General features: G+C 40.6%; 1 long non-coding RNA gene across 1 annotated transcript in view; it reads left to right on the top strand.

The window, feature by feature from the left end:
- The first annotated feature begins 16,044 nt into the window (after window positions 1-16,044).
- LOC135411153 (uncharacterized) overlaps window positions 16,045-17,488 on the top strand; it is a 1,803-nt gene continuing 359 nt past the window's right edge. The window contains exon 1 of the long non-coding RNA XR_010429012.1: window positions 16,045-16,500. This is a non-coding gene — a long non-coding RNA (uncharacterized LOC135411153). The remainder of the gene's footprint in view (window positions 16,501-17,488) is intronic.

Below are 17,488 nucleotides of genomic sequence, written 5' to 3'. Positions count from 1 at the left end.
AGGACATTTATCTAGGCTTTTCCAATTATCAGCAGATATTTCCCTTGTGTAATGGAAAACATGAACATGCCTGATATTAGAGCTGGCTCACATGAAACCTGTCATAAATGTTATTAGTGGCAAAGTCAAAAGGCCTAGAAATCATAATGCAGAATATATTGCTGAAAGTTTAAGTAAGCGATTATGAAAAATCTTCCACATCCCAAAATCTGGATCAGAGGTGTGTATGTGCCATTTTAAGCAAGAAATTCCACTGTGCATTAAAATTTTTCCATTCTGAAGCAAAATATTTCCAGGCTTTTATATAAGATGAAAATCAGAATAGAACTACAGAGATGTGAAAGCAGACATCTAAATAGCATTTATAGAGTGCCACATGGAAGATGGGACACTTTTCAGCTCTTTCGTGTTTCTTTTACACTGTTCACAAGTTACTTCAATAATCAGAAATGTATTATCTCAACTGATTGCTTAAAAATTTATGCATGTGACACAATGTTACAGCAAATCTTAAGAGGTCAGTTTTGAAGACAGAAAGATGGAAAGTTTGGACTTAGTTTTTAAAATCATTTCCTTGTGATAAGCTCTGTTGGTCTCTGGAGTCCTGCCCCAAGCGAACAGGTGAGATACATCCAACACTGAATGGTCAGAGTAAAACTTCTCAAAACACTTGAAAATATCTCCTGTATGTCTTTTTTATAGAGACTGAGGGACCATCATAGTGGTCCCATTTATTGTTCCTGGTTGGCAAAATGTTCTTTCTTGAAGCAGTACCAGTTGGTCTCTCAGTTTAGCTGAAGAAGACATGGTGAATTTTATGCTGGTGTTCACCCTTTGTTTCCTTGCATTTGAGGCATTGTCTTCATCAGGCACTGGAATGTCTTTTCCATAGGGTTGATGTTTGACATATAAAATAGCAGAATCACGGAATATAATGAGTTGGAAGGGACTCACAAGGATCATTGAGTCCAAGCCTTAGCCCTGCACAGAACCATCCCCAAGAGTCACACCATGTGCCTGAGAGTATCATCCAAATGAGTCTTGAACTTCGTCAGGCCTGGTGCTGTGACCACTTCCCTTTGGGGGAATGCCCTGTTCCAATGCACAACCGCCACCGTGGTGAAGAACCTTTTCCTAATATCCAACCTAAACCCCCTCTGACACAGCTTCAGGACATTCCCTCATGTCCTGTCACTGGTCACTGCAGAGAAGAGCTCAGTGTCTGCCCCTCCTCTGTCCCTCATGAGGAAGTTGTAGATTGCAATGAGATCTCCCCTCAGTCTCCTCTTCTCCAGGCTGAACAGACCAAGTGACTTCAGCCACTTCTCGTACAGCTTCCCCTTCACCGTCTTCATTGTCCTCCTTTGGACACTCTCTAATAGCTTGATATATTTCTTTGCATTTAATATCTTTCTTTCTATTGGACACAATATTCAAGGTGAGGATGCCCCAGTGCAGAGCAGAGCAGGACAATCCCCTCCCTCGACCACCTGGTGATGCTTTGCCTGATGCCCCCCAGGACACAGTTGGCCCTCCTGGCTGCCAGGGCACTGCTGACTCATGTTCAACTTGCCCTCAACCAGGACCCCAGGTCCCTTTCCATGGCACTGCTTTCCAGCATCTCATTCCCCAGTCTGTACAAACATCCCAGGGTTGCCCCATCCCAAGTGCAGAATCTGACACTTTCCCTTCTTGAACTAATTTGTTGATGTCTCTCTGCAGGGCCTCCCTGCCTTCGAGGGAGTCAACAACTCCTCCCAGTTTTTATCATCTGCAAACTTGCTCAGTATCCCTTCCAGTCCTATGTCCAAGTCATTTATGAAGATGTTGAAGAGCACAGGGCCCTGTGGAACACCACTACTGACAGGTCACCAGTCCGATGTCACCCCATTCGCTGTTACCCTTTGTGTTCGACCCGTGAGCCAATTGCTTACCCACTGCATGATGTGTTTATTCAGCTGTGTGCTGGACATTTTGTCCAGAAGAACACTGTGAGAGACCCTATCAAAAACTTTACTGAAATCCAAAAAAATTACATCAACTGGCTTTCCTTGATCAGCTAGGTGGGTTACCTTGCTATAAAAGGAAATCAGGTTTGATAAGTAGGACTTTCCTTTAATGCAGGACATAAAATCTGTTACATCATATTGACTACCCTGCCAGCACTTTAACAAGATTCCCTGTTCTGTATGCAGCTCCAAGACAGGACTTTCACCAAGTTGTGTTGCTTTAAGATGCAGAACATTGCTTCAGCCCTTCACAAGAAGCTGTCAGCAAAGTTAGCAGATTCCCCAAAACCTTGAATTGGATGTAGGATTTTGGACTGGCTCAGTATTATTTAGAGTGTTTTACTGTTTGTGATTAAGTTTACAGGGAGGCTGGCTGCAAAGTTCTAATCTGGATTTCTCCAAAGTGTTTGGTTCAGCTCTGTGTTGGAGCATGCTGTAGTCAGCAGTTGTTCCTATCAACATCTGTAACACATTTGGCATTACTTGAAAATATTACTCAGAACTGTAAAACTAATAAAAGCCCTTCTTTCATATTTTAACTATAAGGTGGTCATATATTCTGGGCAGTCATCATTGATTTAGATATTATCTCTATGCTAGTAATATTTTTGCTGTGCTTGATCCAAAGTCTCTATTTTTGATCTGTGAGCAATTCTCAGCTGAGAAAATTAGTCTAAACGAAGAGTTGTGCCAGAACTTGGAGGACTTGTGGTTGATTTACATCCAGTTACTCTGTATTGACTTGTACCAATTCTTGAGCCTCTCAGACAAACTCTATGGTAGATGTCCACTGTGTCATAATTAGCAGAACTTTCCTATGCAAAAGGAGGATTCTCAATTGATAGCTCAATTGACAGAGTCTATACTAATAAAGATGAGGACTTCGTGTAAATATTTTAAACACTCTAACTGAAAAATACTGGAATAGTGTCAGGAAATAAAGACTTCCCAATATAAATGGATTATCCATGAAAGATAGTCTTGTTGGAAGAAATGGACTAAATTGTGATGTGCTTTCCCCTGCACATATTTCCTCTTACTTATGAGGAAAGGATGAAGGAGCTGGGCCTGTTTAGCCTGGAGAAGGAATCTCATCAATGTCTATAAGTATCTGAAAGGGGGGGGTGCCAGGAGGATGGATCCAGGCTCTTCTGAGTGGTGCCGAGCAATAGGACAAGAGGCAACAGGCAGAAACTGATGCACAGGAAGTTTCACCTGAACATGAGGAAGAACTTCTTTACTGTGTAAGTGACCAGGCACTGGAACAGGCTTCCCAAGGAAGTTGTGGAGTCTCCCTCACTGGAGATATTCAGAAGCAGTCTGGACACAATCCTGAGTAACATGCTCTGGGGGACCCTGCTTGAGCAGGGAGGTTGGACTAGATGACCTCCAGTGGTCCCTTCCAACCTTAACCTTTCTTTGATTCTGTGATATATGCATGAAATTTTGTCAAAATGCAATACTGGCTGAGCAAAATCATGATTGCCATGGGGTAAAATGTGCTTTTCATATGGTATAAGGACTCCATCCCATGTCCTTGGAATTAAGGTCTATTTCAGAATGTAATTGATGGGATCATACAGGGTATTTGTTGAATGTGTGTCAAATAAACACTGCTTTCTGGGCCAGGGAAGTTTCAGTAATTTTGTGTGCACCATAGTTCACTATGGACCAGATTAAGACAAAACACTTCAGAAAAGCTTCAGTGATTGTCTCTGTGTATGCCATCTTTATTGACTAAATTAAGCCTAAGTTTTCCTGCAGCTTGAAATACAGACTCATATATTAAGTTTCAGCAACTTGTTAATCTGAAAAAATTCAGCCACATGCCTGAGCCCTGGGGTTGGGTATCTCCTGAGCCACCACTACATAAGCTGCCTAGTAATAAGAACACCTCAATTGCTTCAGGCCTAAAAGTCCACCTCTTAATTTGTATATGACAGCTCATTCTTGCCTGGAATTGCTGTGTTTGGCTCCCATGAAGCATTTGTCTCTTTGACAGTTCCCACTGGGTAAAGCCAGAATGACTCTTTGAGCGTGTGTGAAGTCTTCTAAGAATTGCTCTGCAATTGGTCTATTTCTACTCCAGCTGAAGTCAGTCAGAAGGAATTGCACCAAAGAACCAGAGATAACCTAGTTCTGAGTGTCCTGGAAAATTCGCCCTTTATGCCCATTAGCAATAGTGCATGATTGTCCTGAGAGCTTCAGTGATGGACCTTTTTCCCATGTATAGGTGTGAAGTCTTTGCTTATAGAATACTTTTCTAAACCAGGTCCAATGTCATACATTCAGAATTATTAATCACATTTTTGGCAAGTATTAAGTCATACTATCTGCAGTTTCCTCATAGCTGGTTTAGGCCTAAATGAAATTTTCTCTTTGTTTTGGAGATTAGTTTTCAATTCCACTTCAGCAGAGCTTCAGCTTACACATTTATCTGCCAAAAGTCACTGCACTGAGTCAATCCACCTACCTGGAAGAGAAAGCTCCTTTAAAGTTTCATTTGTTGGTCTTCATAAAGGAACATCTAAAGCTGCCTTAGACAATGACCCTAAAGGACATGTCTGAGATAACAGGCATATTAATAGCATCAACTTCAGCAATCTCTTTTTCTGTTGTTGTATACTGAAAAGCCATTAGGAATGATTGTAGACACAACTTTTCTTCTGGTGGTTTTTGTTGTCTGGCCTGTTGTTAGTAGACACTCTGTAAGTATACATTTGGTTTGTTTGGGGCTCTTTATTCCATCTGACCTTTACTGATTACTCTCATTCATCTATCAACATGTACAAGCAGAACCTCCAGCTGGTTTCCACTCACTCCTCTTTGCACATCAAGGAAAACAAGCTCAAAAGGGTAAGCACAGTGAGTGGGCGATGCTTTCTTGCCTTCCTGCTCATGGGGGAGCAAGATGGGGATGGGGACCAGTTGGCACATGTTAATTATGACAGTGGCTTGAACATCAAAGGGTGGAGATACTAGAAGCAAAGATGTGAGCAGACAGGAAAAGAGAAAGAGGAAAGAATAGGTGTGATGTTACAAGAGGAGGTGTTTGCTAGATCTAAGGGCTTATATTCCACGAGGTAATTATAGAAGTATAAACAATAAATCAGTCTTTATCTGCAAACCTTTGACCATAAGAAAAAAAAAAGAAGATACATCAATAGGATTATAGGATCTTACTCTGTAGGGTATAGAGTATAGCTATAACAGTTTTGGGCACTAAGTTTCTCTTTGAACAGCTTTATAGGAAGGCATGCATCAAAACTCTTACTGAGAACGTGCTGTGAGTTTCTTGCATTTTCCACTGAAGGGAAAAGCTGTTACTGATTACTGGCTCCGTTAGTTGTATTTCAAGGCTGGGCTCATGTGGCAGTTTTCTTTTTAGCTCTGAAGTCAACTAACTGTGTGATAATGCTTTTCTTTCCCTCCAGGGAAGACCTCCAAGAGTCCACTCCTATGAGTGGTTTATGCAGAGAGAGTGATGAAGAGGGGGAAGAAGGCTCTCCTTCTGTCCTTTTGCCCATTCCAAACCCTTTGTCTTCCACCTCTGCAGGAGCAGAATGAAAGCCAGGCTCCCTCTCCCCTCTGTGCTTACAGTGGTCTTTGTACCACCATTGTCTGATAAACAAAGTTATTTGTAAAGACTTTGTTTTACATTTGATCTTGCAAAAAAGGGTAGTTTTAAGCAAAGCCAGACACTTTGAAAATCACCACATGGTTTTAATTGTGTTTTCTGCTTTGTGTAATAACTTGAATGAACAAGATATGAACAGTATTCCTATTGTCACCACATTTCACTGTGTTATCACATTTGCTAATATTTCCTAGTTTAAAAAATATTGGCAACTACTATGAAGCTGACATCATAACCAAGTATCTTCTGCTAGCTCCATTGTTAGAGCCTGTTCCAAAGCCTACTGAAGCTGCTAGGAAATCACTTTCTGACTTCAGTCAGTGCTGGATCTTAAGCACAAAAAGGGAAATGGTATGCTCTGGAGGTTTCCCACCTTTCAGATCCCATTCCTCTGCTCCCTCCAGCTATGTGAAAGCTCTCACCACGTTCCAGAGTGCAGTGTGGTTTGGATGCTGTATGCACATATGTGAACATGATGGGTTTATGGGTGCATTTTTGCTGACAAACTGAAATTATGGGAGGAAGAGAGGGGAAGTACTTTGCAATTTGAAGTGGAAATTTTTAATTGATCTTGTAAATAAAGTGCTTGAGAAATTAAACAAAAATAAAGATGTTTTCATTTCTCTGCAGCTGAAAAATATACACGATTAAAACTGAGGGGAGAAGGAGGGGAAAGGATGAAGTCACAGATACTGCAGTCTGCCTTTCTCCCCATTAGTGCCATGCTCTTTCACTTACATAATGGGGAAGAGGCCAAACTAGTGCATAGATCTCTTTTCCACTTCATAACCATGCAGCTGCATCCTGCCCTCATAGCTGATTTCATTTATGGCCTTTCCATAAGATGGCCTGCCCTGGGTGGCAATCACAGTTGGTTAATTTTGGCACAATGTGATTAAAAGCAGACTGGTATAAATCACTGAAGAGTGTAGCTTATGAAAATGCAAGTTGAGGTAGCATCCCAACCACAGCACCATCATGAAAGAAGCTGAGAGCCAGATGTTGGGCTAATGATGGAACCAATCTAATAATGGACTTTGTGTATCCTCTAGAGCTTGAAAGCCTTGTCGAATGTCTTTTGTCAGCCAGACATTTCTGTGTTATGATACATATTGAACATTTTAGAGGTTCACACATTGGTTTAGTGGCTTGTCTTGGCTTATAGCTAAATGCCCTAGGAGAAAGTTAGGCAGGAAGACCTTCTGAAGCCCTGGCAATGAGAGACTCAATATGGGATATCTTAGGAGGGATATTCTGAATATTTTACCCATGTCTTAAACACTCTGAATCTTACCTTATATTAAAGTGTAAAGCAACCTATTTGAGTAGATGATGTCATTTATGGACACAAAAAGTGAGAAGTATCTCTGCAATCAGGACAGATGGATGTATATGTGGAAACCTAGAGAAAGTAATTCTATAATCAGAATTTCCTACATATCCTCACATTTGTCAGAGAAAAGACATCATGTCCACTGAAAATAGAACTGTAAGATAAAGTCTTTTTCTTTTTCTTCAACTGAGATACGATAGGACACTTTAAAGTTAAATGCGAATTCCCGGATTACAAGCTCACATTAGGTTCTGCATGGCTTAAAATGTGAGGCTGTCCTGGCTAGTGTGAACTTACAGGTAATCCCTGCTGACAGAAGATGAGCATGGTGGCTCCTGAGCCAAGCTCCTGCCTGCCACCTTCATTCAACATGCTGTCACCTCTTCAGAGATGTCCTGCCTGACACAGAAGTGACAAAAGGTACAGCTAGGGAGGAATGATGCTCTGGTTCACAGTGACAGAGTGCATTATAGCAGCTGCCCATATGATACTGCTTTAGATTATGATAGCAGATTAGTCACTGGTCTTCTCAGTAAGAAAAATGACAGAAGTAAGAAAAGTACTTTATTACTTTGAATAAATTCCTTAAATTATCTGGAGATTTGATTGAATAGGAGAACCTTGTAAAGGTTCTGCTTCTATTAAATGGACAGCATAAAAGTACAAGGCTCAAAGAGAACCTGTGCCCAGAAAGGAAGTCTTTTTTTCTTGGGACAAACCCTCCATCTCTGTCAGAGTAACTTTGCACCTTGCATGTGCACACCAACTGTTGTAAATTTGTTTTAACAAAAAAGGAGAGGGAACTCTTTCTGCACTTTGCTTGTGACTTGCACCAAAACAGCCACTAAGAAACGGGTAGTGTCCTGATCACAGGAAATTTGATCATGGGGAACATTTTATTTATTTATGCGTTAATCTGCCAGTCACACATTCAGAAATGACAGTTCAAATGTGAAGAAATCCATTAATGGAAAGAGGAAAAGAAGGAAAGAAGAGAGAGAGAGAGAAAGATTAGGGGAGCAGGAGTTGATGAGAGCACAGTTCCTTAGTTAGTTACTCTGCAAAGGGCAAACAGACTGAATGTCTCTACCTGAAGATTCAGTCTTTTCACTCTATGATGTGGCTTTTCATGTCCGTAGAGTAAAATTTTCTTGATCCTGTTTTTCTTTTCCTACTAAAAAGTATGTTCTGGAGAATCTGTGCTAACTTCATTACATTGTTTTTACTGCACAAAAGATGGAAAAGCTCATGGGAAAAAGGAAAATAAAGAAATTGAAAATATAACAACTTGGAGTGTTTTACCTTAAAATAAGGTTTCATTTTGCAAAATATGGGGGTTTTTTCATTTGTAAGAAACTTTCAAAAGGTGACGAAATATTATTTTTCCCATCCAACCAAAAATTAGAATTTTCAGCTTAGATTTTTTAAATCAGATCATGCTTTTCTTTAATGATGGATTTGTTTAAGTAAGGAATTATGCTTCTGTTCAGCAGATGACTCAAAGCAGAACCTCACTGGTTCCTCAGATCAACCTTCACCTGCACTGGACCACACACAATGTGCCATTTAAAGCCCAATGGACACACTTGTAGGGTCAAGGCTTTATAAACTCTGGACTATTTCTTTCTTTGGCAAATAGCATATAGTGCCAAGATTTGCCAGATCTTGTCCATGTGAAGCAAAGCTTTAGAATTCACAAGGTACTTATTTAATGACAATAAAAAAAAGCTGATGAGGTCTTCTGGTGGAAGATAGTCTTATGTATTTCAGTATCTATAGGTTATATTCATCACAGACATAAGGAATTTTCCATGGTAAAATTACAATTAAAAGAAGCAAATAGATGGTATCCAGTTCTTAGGATATTGTGACAACCTTGCTCAAGCGAAGCAAGGAATTTCACATTATTTCAGTAGCTGTGCCCTTGCTAAGACATGGAAAAATAGAGTGAGAAAAGCTAAAACTAGATGATGAACTGTTCTCAAATTGAGAATATTTAATCAGTAATTTAACGTATGATGTTGTTGTGTTTGTCTTCATTCTGCAGTCATCAGTGAAAGGACTGCAAATTCTCTGAAATTCAGCGTCATGGCTTGTTGCTGGTATAATACTTTGGCTGCAATGCAGGACATTTTTAACAGTGCCAACCACATGTTGTGTGTCTGTTCCATACAAGCACTTGCAATACAGTAAAATAGTTGCTAGATGATGCCAGTTGATTTTGCCCCTTAAAATCTTGCCAGTGTTATGAAAAGCTATTCCAACTGTCTGAGAGTTGTCACATCCGAAAAAGTATGCATCTGCAATCCTCCGTATGTGATAATGATTTTGAGAAAGCAGCCATCACTGCAACCAAAGCATTCGCATCTGTTAAAAGCACAGCTTGCTCTTTCACTTCTGTCAAAGCTGTTGGCACAGAATTCAAAGCACTGGATTGGCAACTCTATCAGGAAGCAAGTGCAGCATAAAGCTGTAATAGCCGCCTTCGTTAGCTTTTGTTATCTGAAAAATTCCAAGTGCTTTGGATAACATAAGGTGCCACATATCTATGGAAGCTGTTGGGCAGCGGCTTGCCAGCCATATGCTTACATCTATAATGTGTGCTTGCCCTCACCTTTAACTAAATGTTTTCCTTTAGCAGCTGAGGCAACCATAGTGAGCTTGAGCAGTTCCCACACGACTAGAACACAGCTGAAGGCACTAGATTCTCTGAGGAGGGGACTGAGGCCACAAGTACCCTGATCACTTGAAGATTCTCAGAGGAACAAAAGCAACCTAAACACCTACTGACACAGGTATGCCTCTCTCTGTGGTAAGAGCTGTGTTGCGAAGATTCCTGCCATAACACTAATGGATTATGCTGTGGAGTCGTGCACAGTTGTTGGTGCAGTTGGAGAGGAAAATTGCCAGGTAGGCTCAGCATGGCACTGAACCAGGAATCTTGCTTCTTGTGCTGGTGCTAACTCATGTGGGTCATAAGAACTGCCCTTGGGTGTGACTGCCTTGTGTGACACCTGTGGCGTGGATCTTCACTAAATTCTTCTGAAATCTCCCTCTTTGCCTCTTCAGGCACCAAACATGGATGAACTGAGAGATTATGGGAGCAGTTGGAAGGGGAATGCAAGGAGAGCTAGGAGGAGGCATGGTTAAGTGTGGCAATGCAGGGAATCCAATCCATCTTGGTTTTGAAATAGCAAGAAAAATCTTTCCATATCAAAATGTATGAGGTTTGTTTTATATCCTGCCTTACTAGGTTCCATGAATAAAGGAAGAAAACCCAGACATCATACTGGGCCGAATACTGCATCTATCACTTTCTCGTAACTCCTGTTCAGAGTCTGACTAACTATTAGATGCTCTCCTGACCAAGACAAAATCTCTATTCCAAACTTTCTGATTGGAAACACAAAGTCTTTCATTAAAATCAACCTCCCCTTTCCAGTAGCTGAGGCATGATGAGTATAAAGAGCCTGTCCATCATTTCAGTCATGCTCCTGTAGCATGGTGTCAGTAAGCATCCTGAGGATTTCTACTGTAAAACTGAGACTCTTTTGTCCTCTCCACTGCTTTGAATTTTTTCATTCTTCCTAGGAAATAATTGCTGCTTCATTTTTCACTTTCTACAGAAAGTGCTTGGCATGTCTTTGAGTTTGGAGTTGAGGGAAAGGTTGTTACACATGATGGAGTCATCTTGGTGCTCTAATACTGTTTACAGGCTTAGTATTGCCTTGTGATAGTATGGAAGAGTTCTATACCAGTACACAGTATAGAAGTCACTGCCATTTATGTGATCCATGGGGGCTGTTGAGCTGCAGAGACCTGCAGGATGCAGGACTGCGTACAGTGCCCACTTCACCATCCCCACCTGAAATATTTCACAGCACATTTGGAATATGAGTTTGTGCTTTCGAAGTTTGATCTTTTACAAATGAAATAGATGAGTGAAATCTGTCCAGACAATTTTTATTGCAATAGCACTAGTACGGCTTCATAATTATCTCTCCAGACATGACAATTGTTGTTCCCTTTCCAGATAAGATGATGGTCCTGCACATGGTGGGATAAGGAAGAGAATGGTGCACAACTCCAGCTGCCTCTCACAGCTTTCCATAGTGCCAACAACACCTGGAGTGACTGTTTCTGAGAACGAGAAAAAGTACTTTACTGCCCTTCCAATATTGCTTGAGAAGTGTCTTCTTAGTCACTGGGATCCATTTCAGAGCTGTAAACTTTGGGGAGAGGAAGGCAGATCTCTGCACTCTAGAATAAAGCATCTAAGTTTCTGAAAGTCTAGTTTAGACATGTCCCTTGTTTAGACATGGCTACTTTAGATATAGTGTTCTTTCATAGACAGCCTAGGAGATCCCATTCCATACAAGGGGATGGCTCACATTCATCATTCCTTAGATGCCAGTTTTTCCTCAGGTTTTCTATGATTGCTATATAAACTATTCCAGTTTAGCTTAATTGCTTACATCACAGATATGATTGTTTCTAACACATCACACAAAAATAGAAGACTTGAAAAAGTGTATTTTAATATGTTGGTTTGGAAAAAAAGAAAACAACACACACACAAACCAACAGCAAAAAAAAACACACACAAGAAAAAACCCACTGTAAATCTATCTAAAAGCAATTCGCAGTAGTAATGCAATGTCATTGTTTTCCAACTATTTGGAGGTTAAATTGGGCTTTTGGCAATCTGATAACTTGAGCAAACAACTTTAAACTAGTTTTAGCCTCCCCCCTTCTTTAAATAAAGCTCAACTTGTAATATGGAATGTGAATTGTTTTGACTGTTAAACCATTCCAAACTCAAAACCCACTCATCATAAATGTGTTGAAAGAATATATTTCAATAGTGCGACAGACTCTTTGAGTACAGTAGAGCAGCAGTCTTCAATCAACCAGACTTTCTTTCCAGAAACAGAAAATGAAAGCCTAAGTGCCATACACATTTTTAAATGATTTATCCAAATTGAAAGAACTAACTTTTTTGTGACTGATTATAACTGCATATATGAATGGCTATGGATAACAGGTTTCTTTCCCTTTTCAAAATGATATATAACAATGTTCCATGCAGAGACCTTCTATTTACACATCTGTTCAGCACCTGCTCATAATTACTTAGTTCATTTTTATTATTGGGCTTGTCACCATATTAATGTAGCTGTACATTCAAATTGATTGTAATTGCAAATTTCCTGAAAAAGCTTGCTTTCTGCAAGTATTTAATTAAACTGATATCCTAAATTAAAAATAATTATGTAACTGTACTCCACTACAATAACACATGCATGTCTCCCTCTACATACATAATGGATATTTCACATAATTCATACAATATGTGGATTAATATTGTACAATTAAAGGTCAGCCTTCCACTAGAAAAGGGGAGATAATTAACTTCACTGTTTAGAAACCTGACATATTTCAATTAAGCAAGCAATTTGTCACAAACTTCATAAATCAAGTTATCAAGGAACACGTTAGCAATGTTTTTAATAAATAGAGATGGTGAAAAGTAAGCGTATTACTTCTTGTGGCATAATTTTACTTGAGTAAATGGTTTATATAGAAAGCCTTCCATTTCTAGGTAATGAGGTCATATATAGTAAGTCTCAGTAACTACCAGTGTTTATTTCCATTTACTGGCTGTTTGGAGGTCTGTGACAGTCAGTAGCCTCTGCTGAGCAGTTCTCTCTGGTACACAAAACACCCCACGACACTGCATTTGAAGCTTCTTTGGTTCTAGGATAAATCAGAAGAGGAGCTGGTCCCAGCCCAAGCACCTGAACAGCTCCGTTCCCACCAGTGTATTGTGGGAAGCTTGAGCACAAGCTGAGCTCGCTTTCTCCAGTGAGTTTGATCCTGGTGGAACAGTCGCAGACATCAGTGACCTGGAAACAGCTTCTACATCCCTGAGTGATTTCTGAGATGGATTAGCATGATGACACAAAATTACATGTTAAGAATTATTTTCCTCTAGTGGGAGAACCGAGACATTTTGAGAGGAAATTTTTACATTTCTTTTTGAAAGTATCTCCAAAAATCCATCAGTATTTCACGTTAGGGACAGTCAAGTATTGTCAGTGTAAAGGTTTCTGGAGCTATAGTCCAAAATATGCTTCCCAGAAACACAAAGCTGCCTTTGCTTTTTCCCAGTCCTTCTGTGTGGCTGTGTGAGCCCGGAGTGGTTGGTAGAGCCTGGGCGGGAAAAAGAAGGTAGATGAACTGACCAAAAAATAGTCAGGTTTTGGTCAGATGCCTGCTGGGCTAGTTTCAACAGACTCATCAAATTCACAACTCCTCTACAGAACACTTAGTTTCCATGAGCAAGCCTTTTCTCTTGGAAAATATCCAAAATGTTTGTTCTAATGCTGCTCATGCTTATCTTGAAGTAAACTACAGGATCTGTATTCCACAGTGGCTGAGTTAGTCCATTCAGAAATACTAATGCCAACGAATATATATCCAGTGAACAGCAAAGCTAAGATCTGGAATTTGAACTCATAATTTAAAGAAAATGTGAAACAGGCTTTTGATTTGACTCATCGTGGCTATAAGAACTAAGTATGAAATACTGCTCCCAGCTCTGCTCCATACCATTCAAAGTCCAGGGGTTGCTCTTAGAATTTGATTTGAACTCTTACTACGATTTTGTCAGTAATAACTGTGTTCAGATTTTTTTATGTGTGTGAGTTTGGGATATATAGCAAATAGGTAATCATGTTCCCTATCTCAACTCTGATCTCAGCCCCACTTTCTGGGGATGCTACTGATACAATCAGCAGAAAACCAGATTTAATTGTTATCTAAATGATCACTGTCCCATCTGAAAGGAAATGGCTGAAGAAATTTCTGTTTCCTGCTACCTCTTGCCTCAATTCCTTGTGTGCATCCATAAGAAAGCTTCATTGAAATTGAAGGGCATCCATATATGATGACAGACAGGCTCACAGCCAAAGTGTCCAGACAAATATCTGGAGCACTGCTGATGGGTTATTACAGTGAGGGAAGGGAGAAAGGGAAAAGTGAGAAAAGGGTTGGCTTCCCAGCTTGGAAGATCACCTTCTTCCCCCCTGTCAATGGCACTCTTCAGTGTTTCTCCATACGCAACGTCAATCTGAAAAGAAGGAGCAGAAAGAAATATTTCTTTGTCTTGTCTTGCAGTTGCCTGAGTTTGGCGAAATAAACACCTGAAGAAAAGCACAAAGATCAGTGTTTACAGAGTCATTGTGCTGTCTACTCTTTTATATGGGTCCGAACCATGGGTCATTTACTGCCACCACCTGCGTCTCCTAGAACGCTTCCATCAACGCTGCCTCTGTGCAATCCTAAACATCCACTGGTCAGATTTTGTGACCAATACATCTGTTCTAGAACAAGCAGCAGTTTCAAGTATTGAGGCCATGTTGCTGAGAACACAGCTGTGCTGGGCAGGGCACGTCTTAAGGATGAAGGGTGCTCTATGGTGAACTTGCCACCGGCTGCCGCAAGAGAGGAGCCCCAAAGAGGAGATACAAGGACTCCCTGAAACAACATCTCAGCCTCGGTCATATTGATCTTCATCACTGGTCTACTCTGGCCTCAATCAGGAGGTCTGGAGACACACTATCCGTAACACTGCTGCTTCTTTTGAAAACGCACGCAGGATCACTCTCGAGGAGAAAAGACAACACAGAAAGAATCGTGCCTTGCCGATACCATCCAAGGAGTCTTTCTGCTGTGCCCTTTGCAATCACATTTGTCTATCTCGCATTGGCCTCTTTAGCCACCAGCGCACTTGTAGCAAATGTGGGTAGAGTCCTTCCCAAATCTTCGTTCGCGAAGCCTAGCCATGAGTGAGCATAAGTTAAACATTATTTTGGGATCCTAATCCTAAATCAAGATCCCAAGGTTCCAAAAGTATACTGTGTCTCCAGCTTTTCTTACTTACCTTTCTGAATCTACACTTTTCCGTTTCCCATCAGGGTTCTTGTTGGGTGAATCTGGCCCTGCTGGGGGAATGGGGGGAAAAAATGAAAAGGAAAAAAAAGAGTGTAATTTACTTTTCAATAAAACTATTTTCTCATAAACATTTTCAACTTATTTTGTTACAAAATTACCAAGTTGAACTAGAAACTGATGTTTCCTTCATCTGAGAGGTACATCTTAAACACTGGTGTCCTAAAATGAAATTAAATGGAAATTTTTTCATGTTCAGGGATGATATTTGTTCTGGCATTCTTTGTTGTCCACATATCCACATTACACTAATTTTTCCTATATCTGCATTGCCATATACTTGGCAGGTACAGCAAAATAAACAGTAGCATAGTTAATCAATCCAATCTTGTTGGAAAGAGACTGAAAGGAGACTTTCATTGTTGTGGAAACCTAGCTGTGACAGAAAACTCTGTGCCTCTCTTTGCCAACAAGAATTGGTTAGAAATTGAGTGAATTGGGAAATAATAGCTATAAATGCGGTTATGAATTACTGGCTTGATCTCACAAAGCATTTTTATTAACATTCAGAATTAAAAAGTGATAGAAGCTCAAGCACAAGCTGAAAGTATATGATTAAATGCATATTCTCTTTGTGAGGCAGTAATAAAAGTCTACTTTTTCACTGTTATACCTGTTACGCTGCCAGGAGAGCTTATGCTCAGAACTGGGGACAGAAGGCTTTCTGTAAGGCAAGAGGTTTACTTCATCTTTATCTACACTATAGATCATAGAGATATAAGATGGCTGCCTTCTGCAGATGGAAATAATGGATCTCTTTCTTATCTGCCATTCCAAGTTCATGAAACTGAAGACTATAGATCATTTCTCTTGCAGCTTTTTCCTTCCACTCTGTGCTGTCAGAAAAGTGTGATAACTCATTGTGATCTATACTTCAGGCAGCTATCAGATCAACCAAACACTGATCAGGTGATTACAAATACTGGAAGGTAATGCAATGTCTTACAGTATGTATATCTCTGTGTCTCTTGGAAGTAAATATTTGTGTGAGTAGAAGTGATCTTGGAGTACACCCTGACTGTAACCATGGCTCAGTCTCTCTTTCTCATGAGCCCACATCATCTGGATCCTGTTCAAGGACTTCTGAATAGTGGGAAATTTTGTGAGTTTGTATTCCTGTGTGGTAAACTTCCTCTCTAAGGTCTGCCTAAGAATTAGGGGGTGATCCTGAGAGAATTTGGAAATTTCTCAGTATCCAAGGCAAGGCCATACGGTACTTCTATAGCATTAAAACCAAAACAACTTCACCCAAGGGAGGTGTCATTTGCATATAGCAATCTGTACCCACAAGAAGTTTTGTCCCACTGCCCATGTCAGCTCTGCAGCCCCAACCACATTTTGAGTTCCTCCAAGCTTTTGCTCTAGACTCGACTGGGAAGGGATGTCGTCAAGGAGCCAAGCTGCAACTACTTTCCCTTCTTCTCATCCAGGTGGTGGGATTTCCATTGCAGAAGGCATGTTGTTGAATATCTGAGGGGATGGGAAGGCACCTATCCCACAAGAGGCAGGTAAGAGACAGGTACATAGCCAGGAAGAGTCCCCTCCCTGTAACCCTCTCCTTACACATACCCTTCATGGTTGCACTGAAAAGCCATTTAAAGTGCCACCTTGAACAGCCCAAAGACTGTTCTGTTCAACCCTGTGAAAGTGCAATTGCTCCAATTCCCCATAGCTTCAATCAGCTTCATGTCTTGACCCTTTAAAATGACCATCAAATGTGGCCTTTATTTGAGCTGCAGCAAACAATATCTCCTTACAACACTCCATGCAGAAGAAGGCATTGTTACTAATAAGAACAAATATATAATGTTAAGGATCCACTCTTATCCCACATCTGTGACAGAAACTGTATCTGTCTCACAAATGTCTCATGCATTTTCCATTTGGACGTGGCCAATAGTTTCTCCCAGCTATGATGAGAACACCAAATGCACAATTGGCTCAGGCACGTTGATCAGCATGACCCTGCTTAGTTCAAAGCCAAGTCCTTGGAGCACAGGTAATAGGATACCACCTTTACTCTTCCCAAATGCTGTGACCAGCTGGAAGCCAATCTGACACAATGCTAGACGAGCCACCTCAGAGCTTCCCCGACTGACAGGTTTGCCCATGGTCCCAGGAAGCCACTTTAGCTTACAAGGCTGTACTTACTGGGGCACTGCTCCCTGCACCAGCCTTTTCCAGGTTCTGATGATGCTGAATTAGTGCTCCTTTCTGTCGTTCTCCTGGCACTGAGAATTTGACACCACCAATATTTCTTAAATGGCATGGTGCAATATATTAAGAGACAAGGGGAAATTTGGGTCTCTATTTTGTTGTTTGATAAATAGCTATCTTATTAATACAAGAACTTGTCAACATACTACAGATTCCATCAGTATTTGAATCTGGTGGGGGTGGGGGAGGGATGTCTGTTAGACTGAAAATATAAACCCTTACACATGAAGAGTGGGAGGATGTGGGACTATGTATCTCTATGACATCTCGGTCAGTCTT

This window comes from Pseudopipra pipra, chromosome 3 (assembly GCF_036250125.1).
Source record: "Pseudopipra pipra isolate bDixPip1 chromosome 3, bDixPip1.hap1, whole genome shotgun sequence".
Taxonomy (NCBI): domain Eukaryota; kingdom Metazoa; phylum Chordata; class Aves; order Passeriformes; family Pipridae; genus Pseudopipra; species Pseudopipra pipra.
The sequence above is the reverse complement of the archived record's forward strand: the minus strand, read 5'-3'. Positions and strand labels throughout refer to the sequence as shown.